Source organism: Lygodium microphyllum, chromosome 19 (genome assembly GCF_053477565.2).
Source record: "Lygodium microphyllum isolate KBCC chromosome 19, Lygodium_microphyllum_v1.1.10, whole genome shotgun sequence".
Classification (NCBI taxonomy): domain Eukaryota; kingdom Viridiplantae; phylum Streptophyta; class Polypodiopsida; order Schizaeales; family Lygodiaceae; genus Lygodium; species Lygodium microphyllum.
In genome coordinates this window covers 77,086,046-77,095,326 of record NC_141153.1, presented here as the reverse complement: position 1 = coordinate 77,095,326, position 9,281 = coordinate 77,086,046, and positions in this window count along the sequence as shown.

The window sequence follows — 9,281 nt, the reverse complement described above, 5'->3', positions numbered from 1 at the left end:
GTTACAATGGCCGAACTAGGAACCCAAATTATGATGGTCTTAGAGGAGCGATTGGCCAAATGGCGATCTCAAAGATACCCAACCTATGTGGCGCCGACTTCCTTTCGAGTACTGACTGCCATTTGGGGTACAAACTTAGCTAGAACTAGCCGAGAGAACTCTCTAGCTAATAAGGTTCTCACTGAGGAGGAGTTACATGTTGCCAATAGACTCGGACAAGGTACCATGCTACTCGATGTTGCAAAATATCTATCGTTATTGAGTAAGTTGCCACGAGTATTGGATGCATGTGCCACACTCCAGTACAATCCTGAGTTTTAGAATTGGTTTTTATCCTCATGAAGTGACATGGATTCGTAAATATGTACATAAATAAACAATGAGTTTTGTGACCCTGTATAGATAATATCAACACACACAAGCAATGATAGTCAAGCGCAGGGAGAACAGTGGGGTTTGATAGGCTGAGCTCCTCAAGTCCTCCTCTCACCACACGTCTAGAAGTCGTGTGACCATTCCCACCTCCAGGTGGAGGGCATGCAACCCTCATTACCGCCATAGGAAGCCCTGACCAACATCTCTGATGGCGTAGATGGGGTGCCGTCCCCTTCTATACACCTTTCCCCTTTCCAGTCTATCCTTCTGGGAACGAGCCCTGCTCCACTCCATGATAACCAGTCCACGCATGCCTTACCTCATCGCACTCCTCCTTATATGCGCTTGATAATCCACTATTAATCCCTTTCATGCAAATAATTCTATCATGCCTCAAAGCCTAACCTTGGTTCACATTTTGCAGATTTTCCCCACAATAGCCATCATGGAGCACACAATGTAGCTGGCATGCAAGGAAGCTCTCCTCCGTAGAAGGGATCATAAGGCACTAGCACCCCCACCAGAACACTACGTGCCTACTCTAACAAGGTATGCACCGAAAAGAGGCCCCAAGAGACACTGCCCAAGACGCAGGCCGAAAACTCCCCAAGCCAAGAGGATGAAGGCTCAAGGGAGAACCCGGGGTGTGGCAACACCAGCCGTGTAGGCCCCCACCAAACGCTCGGGCACCAAGTGCTCAAAAGAGGAGAAGGCATCTAGAGATAAGCGGGAATTTGATGAATTGTTTAAAAGCATTCTTGAAACAGCTGCGGCAAGGGACTACACCATTCGACTCTCGACCTATATCTTCCTCACCCAGCCTAGCAGGAGCCCACCACCGGCACATCCCCAGTCGTCTGATCACCCAAATTCACCATGCCTCATACAAATAGAATATGCCCTATGTGTATAAGCTGCTTGCCAAATGCCATTTTGTCATGACTTTTTGTCCTTAAGTGGTTAAAGGGGCAGGCTGCCCAACTTTATAAACCTCCCTTACCTACTACTAATATATGTCACGTCTTTAACAAGCACCGAGGATATGCATCACAGTCAGCACCATAGGATTTTGATAAAGTAATATCTTTTTGTGTTGCATCTGTTCATTATCATTGATGCATGTGACTTGCATATACTCTCACGAAGTATCAAGTGGATGTAGGACGACACAGGTCTTTGTACGAAAGTGTTCAATGCCCAAGTCACCGTAAGACCACCAACCTCACAAAGAGCCATGATGAAGCCACACTGCCGAAAGAGAAAATCACCCTTGCTAATCGCTCACATCGCATGGCCCAAAGCATGATGAGTGGCCACTTTCTCTTTATGGGTCAAACTCTAACCTGGCACTCACAGCAGCTGTTACCTCAATTGTACCAACATCGCACGTTACAAAGAGGTTTTGCAAAATCTCCAGTGTATCTCCCCATCTCAACAATTGTTCCTCTAGCAATGAGGCTAGGACACAATCATCGCTGTAATATCCAGTTTTGCAGCCTTTGAATCTCGATATTTCCCGATCCAATTGAAAGGCTGTGGCCTCAATGTATTGCAATGGTTGTACTCATGTTATTCTTTTTTTTTTGTAAGTGTCGGAAAGAAAATGAAAAAAGAAAAAAGAAAAGAAAAAAAAGAAAAGAAAAAATCACTCATGATCATAGCATGATACCTAGGGGTCCTCAAATTAGGTATGCCCAGTGACCTTGGTCGGCTGGCTCTGTCCCTAGTCCCCTAGCCCTCTACACATCCCCCACAATTGTTCAGGGCACATCAAGGGTGGGACATACCTAGGGAACTTTTTCTCGCCTATGGTTAGACCTGTCACCCTGACCCATTTGCATGATTCCTGTTTGCACTCCACCTTAGTATAATTGCAATTGATCGTGGTAAGCACTGCACGAATGGCCATGAAAAGTACACCGTACTCGTCAAGCAAGCCCAGTAGCTATCAGCTACCAAAAGTTCGGTATCAATGTGTTCGATTATGCTACATCGTGTTGTCACAACGTAAGGGATGTCTCATACATCTTCATGTGTACTTCTTCTCAACATGGACAACTTTGCTTCATCCACACGTTGTTTTGAGAAACCAGGCCGCGGTCTTCTAACTACGTAATATCTAAGTATGCACGAGTACTCACATTATATCTGCACCAAAATATATACACAGTTTCGGTCCTCAAGTGCAAGGCAATACTCTCAACTTGCTTAGAGTTCGACCTGTCTCCCAAACTAATTGAACTACGTCTTGTGTACGATAAAGAAGACTAGCACTACCCCAAGGGGGAGACCACATATGAGAGGTTTTCAAGTATTGAAGACTCCAACGAAAGTGTCATTTGCTCTTCATCGACACTCAACTCTGAATTCTCATCCTTTATCATCCTCCAAGCCCGCCAAGAATCGTCATGTGTAGAATCCCCAAAAACCAATACCCGTACTAACCCATGAGTGCAACTCCCAGCCCTATCACCAACCACATGCCCCCAATGACCTTCATCCGCACCACCACCAAAAATCCTCCACGGCAAACCACAGTTGTCCCTTCTGCCCACGCCTTCAATGCATGCCAAGCCTGCTACCTATGACGATGAGTGCCATGGGACTGGCACTCGTCTAGGAGGGGGGTAATGTTAACCCTCAAACGAACAAGGTGGAAAAGCTGGAAAATCTAAAGCAGAAGACAAGGCCAAGGCAAAAGTGAAACAGAAGACGAAGGCGCACCAAGAAGAATCTGGAAACACAAGAAGTGCAGAAAGTCCTAAATCAAGGAAAAAGGCGCATGAGAAAAAGTGCGAGTCTATATTGTTGTAAAAAAGCGCAAGGCGCACTATGATTTATTTTAAGAGTGTTGGGCTCGCACCCGTGCAAATTGTAAAGGTTGATGAGCAGTAGGGAGGAAGCTAGGAAGATAGGAGGACAATGGGAAAAAGAGCCTAGGCCACGGTCGGCCATGTAAAAAAGGGGATAAGGGGATGACCACCCAAAAGGGATCTAGGGTTTTGTATGTAAAGTTGAAAAGTGAATAAGAAGCTCATTCTTGTGTGTGGCCAAAAGTGGCTCTCCTCTTCTTCTTCTTCTTCTTCTTCTTGCTTGCTTGCTTGCTTGAGCTTGTGCTTGAGAGAGGGAGTGTAAGAGTGTAAGGGAGTGAGTTTGTGAGGGTGAGGGATCGGTGAGGAGAAGCTCTCCATCTTCTCCTCTCTTCTTCTCTTCTCTTCTCTTGCTTGCGGCAATGGAGCTTGGAGCGTGGAGCTTGAGGATGGAGCTTGCTTGAAGCTTGCACTTGGATCATGGAGCTACCCTAGTGCGCAGGAGAGGAGGTAACTCGATCAGCATGGAGGTAAGCTCACTACACCCGTAGAGATGGATGGCGCGTCGGCTATGTTAGAGGTAGCCATTATTAGTGCTCGGCTTGGAAGTCTTGAAACAATAAGCGGTCCATGGGTCTTGGCGGTTGAGCAAGAGCTCCCACAATGGCTAATATGTACAAACAAGTACAATGATAATATTAGAACCATAGTACTATATCATGTGATAGAGTAGTATAGTAATAGGAAAAATTGTCTATAAAAGTCACTCAATGCGAGCCATAAACAATGAAGGAAAAATGAGTTATAAAGAAAAGTATATACAATCAATCGAAAAGATCAATTTAGAGTACACAATGTATTATAAATACTAAAAATTTACTAACTAAAAGGGACATGACATACCAGATCTATGTGCGTATATAGCTTGTCAAATAAGTGTAACTAGACCATGTTTTTCTATATATCGCATCTCCAAGCCTATAGGATTGCGATTTGTAATGGAGTGTTACAATAAAAATGACAAATTAGTATTGTTAGAATTAGGTTATTATTACAAAAGACAAATAAATAAGAAAGTCAACATAACCAATAGAGAACTTACAAAATCATCTACTTGGATCCTATGGCCGCCACTCCCCCCGACTCCAATGTGCCCTCGCTAGCTCCCGCTTTGCTATCACCATTGTTATGGAAAGGAAGTGGCCTCCAGTTGGTTGCTTTAAGGTTCAACATTGATGAAGAGTTCAATGCAACATTTTTACTATACACTTGGCTTGAAAGTTGGAACACTTTTAGGACAACAATGAGTAGCTTCAATGCCATGCTATTAAATTTTGATGTGGAGAGCTCTTTACTCATGGAAGAGCTAAATAGGAAAAATTATTCAGCAGCAAGTCTTCCAATGCATTGCATACTAGAGGCAGATCCCAACAAAAGGGCAAGTTTGAAAACAAAGCATGCAAAGAACACTTCAAGTAGGATTGCTTTAAGTGGAGAAAAGAAAAGGGCAAGGGCAAAAGCACTAATGATAGCAAAGATGAGAAAAACGACCACCAACATGCAAAGAAGAGCAGTGTGAAAATAGAGAAAGTCAATGTAGTCAGTCGTCATGAGAGTGATAGTGGCAATGATGTACTCTTCGCTTCTTCTTTTAGTGCATAGTCACTGATTGCAAATTCTGATGATGACATGCACACTTGGATTCTTGATTTAGGTGTTTCATTCCATGTGACACCACATTATGCTCTTTGAGTCCTCCTTACCTAGCCACTTAGGCTTCCCTATGCCACTCTTTATTACCTTCCATGCACTATTTATGGGACATCTAGGTGCACATCTACTGCATCATCTATCCTGTGAAGAAAGGATTGATCACAGAAAGTACTAGAGACTTCTCGTGGAAGGATGCTATTACATAGTCTTTGCTAACCTCTAGTACATTTTTCTAATGATCTAATACATTGTGCCCAAAAACCTACTTGCACAACTCGTGCATATGCACAATCTGTCTCTTTCCCTCATCATTCATGTATATGGCACCAATGGTCTGCTCCACCAAGTACCCATCATAAGTTGGTGGGATATGTCTAGTATACATCCTCTTCCATCTATAACTACACTCCTAAGCATAACTAGGAGACCCTTGTATATCTAGTGCACCTATCGAAGTGGCACCTATAGGAGTGTGGCACACATAGGAGTGGCACCCTCATATGGCTGAGCAAACCATGATTTCACAAAAGTAAAAGTGCCTATAGGTGTAGTTGTGCTAGCATATGATGGGCGTCCACTTGATCAATGGGAGGGGAACATTGCATTAGTCTCTCTGCATCAAGCACTAGAGCCACCCTCTCTAGAATTGTGAACGATAGTGAGAAGTATCAATCGATTGTGGGGTTGTAACATTTGTATCTCTACAACACCCCCCAAAACCAATCCCCATACGCTGAAGAGAGGAAGTCTGTGACTCTCTAAAGTATCCACCACAGCCACCACCTCCACTAATCAAGCAAAGCATTCCTGAGCTACCTTCTTTTGCAACCAACCTAGACTGTGAACTCCACTTGTTGGAGATCAACACATCAAAGCATATCGAGGCAAAAAGCACAGACATTGATCAAGACAACTCCATATTTGCTATATCCTTGAAGTGCACCATATAATCTAGAGACATACATGTGAAAATCTCCTCCAGCTCCTCTTCTCTGAACTAATCAACTCCTCATACTACTCTTTGGACCATCTGTGGGTGATGACTTGCACAACCAAAAATAGATATCAAGACATTCAATACAAATGTAAAAGTGAAGCACAATAACAATATATATTTATGGACTTTCAATTAAAAAACATGTAATAAAATATTAACATAAGTGAATGGTCAATGACTCTTACAACCAGCCAATGTAAATACAATCACTTCTATGGCTCCATAACTTCACATTGGCATAGCTCAACATATGCTAGAAGGTCTATGTAAAGGTCTCCACAACAAGAAAGAATCTATTTCACTCTTGAAAAATTCTTGTATGCATGTCTCCTCTGCTAGATTACCCATGTTTGTTTCCTCCACATGTTGCAAGCCATTCTCATCCTCCACTTCTTGAAGTTATTCTCCCCTACCTCCGTACTCTCATTGTCCACGCCAGGGACATTGCTTTCATCCTAAACTTGAGTCGCCTGAGGTGTTATAGGCACAACATAAAACCAACAAGGTTGGTGTGGGTTAGAGTAGAAGATCGCATCTATGGAATCAATTAAGAACCTGTTACAAAATAAGAGGTATTTATGGACTTCATTTTGCTAAATTAAAAGGAAAAAAAAAGACAAAAGACATGCATATGCTTGTGGTGACTCAGCAAGACAAATGTGTCTCACAAATTATTCCACTTTTTCTTGAAATTTACCTCCAAGAACCTAGAGAACCCTCATCGAACAAATTTTTCCACTCCTTCTAATACCACTTTAAACCACCACACATCAAATATGGTCATGGCAAAGCTATGATAATCTACTGAAATCACACCTTACAAGTTGCCAAAGTACTCCATCTTGTCCATTACAATGTTTGGATCTATGGCATGCCATCAACTTTCTTGCTCAAACTTTGCAATGACATCACAATTAGTTGTCGTGTGTACTTTATCAATGTGTTTTACTCGAAAATATCACCCATGCGACCACACCACACTATAGATCTTGTACCATGGATTAAAACTTTTAAGTGAGTTGTCGCTTACAGTTGGTAGATACAATGATGATGAAAGCACATGTTTACCTTTTGACTATATCCCTTGGAGAACTCCCACTTCTCTCGTGTGACTTCCTTCCCTTCATATGATGATGTTGTCAATGCCTCATGCAATTGCCTCATCCCCTGGAGAACTCCCACTTCTCTCATGTGACTTCCTTCCCTTCATATGATGTTGTCAATGCCTCATGCAACCACCTCATTGACATGAACCATGGCAACTACCCTAGGCCCTCAGGGTATCGAATAGGTTACTAATGTATACTACACCAAAATTCCAATCATGCTACCTCTCATTGCTCTCTAATGACCTCGTATCTATGAAGCCACTTCTACATGAATGCATGATGTAGCATACATAAATGACTCACCTTCTCCTCCATGATTCCATCCATTTGTTTCTCTATCCCATTTCCAACTACCATGCCTCTAGTTAGTATGTCATCACCCTTCAACATCCATAGCATTCTATTGTTTGTATCCACAGTCACAAGCCACTCAAAAATATGTATCAATGCATCCAACACTAGCCAACAACCTTTAGCCATGTTGCCTTCCTCTAGATAAGCCTACTATTAGATAAAGCCTTTCAAGGTTTTCATGAAGCACTCTAAAAAGAACATTCATAGGGTATGTACCAGTCATGCAATCTCCACTTTGTCCACAAGATGTACTAAGAGGTGGGTCCATATTGTGAGCATACTTGTAGGTGAATACTTTTCAAAGAGACAAACTACCTTCATTGTCCTTGCCTTCTGAATTCAACTTAGGATGTCCTTATCTCCTTCTTAAGATCCACTGCACTAAGTTTAACAACTTATGAATTGGACAACATATCTCTAGAGTGAGACAATCCACAATCGTGATCGATAATATTTTCTACAAATCAATGTAAAATAGAAAATACAATGAGCACTTAATCAAGTCAATGACTATCTTGGTCGGTACAAACCTGGTATCTCTTATCCCAATTGTGGGATTTGAGTTGTATTAGTTGATCATCTTTAGAAAACGTGGACTTGAAAGAGTGCACCACTCCCATCAGCATGTAGATAGATTTTACTTCATTGTGCATCCTCTTTAGTGGACAAGACCCAAGGAGCACAAGATCGTTGCATATGACCATTGAAGCTTATTTGTAGTGGCCAATATGCCTCCATCTTACCTATCTCTTTCAAGTCTATCCTTACCCCCATAGTCTCTCTCTTTTTCCTATGATATGGTTCCACAATAAGCTATCAACATTCTTGAAAATGTGTATGGGATCCAAAAAATTATTAATATGTAAATAAGCCTAATATGGAAACTCATAGAAAATTGAGAACCATTGGATTCCATACCAACTTCAGGTATTTCTCCTTGCAAGAGATCATCTAAAGAATCCTTCTCTCAAATCTTGGCTCTCCAATGAGAATGTTGTGTACCCTTAATAAACTTTCTTCATTAGTGACCTTGGAGAGTCCCACACACAAAACATGCATAGTAACTTGAGGTGAGTACCCCTACCACAACATTTGTATCTAGTCAACATGAATATAAAAGTGTAATGTTAGAGAAAGCCATGAGAATAGAGACTCATTTACCTAAGCACTCCCCAAAACCTAGAAAGTCATGCATGGTCCACCTAAGAATGACCCTTATATTAGCGGACCGCCTCCTAGAATGCTTGGTCATGTCTTCCACAGTAATCCCCTCCTTCCATAACATCTTAGGTTCCTTAACCAATGGATAGAGATAGACATCCATATTCTTGACTTTATAGTATCTAGACATGTGCAAGCTAAGGATTAGGTGTCCTTTCTTAGTAGAAAGACATGGTGGAATATTGTAGTTAACAAGGATTACTGGCCACACACTATAAGAGATTGAGCATAGTCCGAATGGATTCGTGCCATCCATAGCAAGACCAAACCAAAGATTCCTTGCTTCTCATGCAAAGCTTGAAAAGGTGGAATCAATGTGATGCTATGATTTGAGTTTATTGGCGTATATTGGATACTACCTATGGATCTATTTCATGCATGCCATGTTGTCAGGCCTTGCCATGCTTGATGTGCAAAACATGTGAGGGATATGTGGTATCAGTAGAAAGTGTTTGAGAACCTTTTGGAGGACTATTTCACCCTACAGCCCTTGTCGATACCTATAAGCACCACACTTTGGACATGTAACCATGGACTCATATTCTTCTTGAAAGAGCATATAATCATTGACATGCGCATGTAGGCTATTGTAATCCATACCTAGCTTTTGCAACAAATTTTTGTATCATCATGAGACTTGGATATAATGTTTCCAAATGGCAATATGTGACATTTTCATAATCTAAAAAATCCCAAAAACAT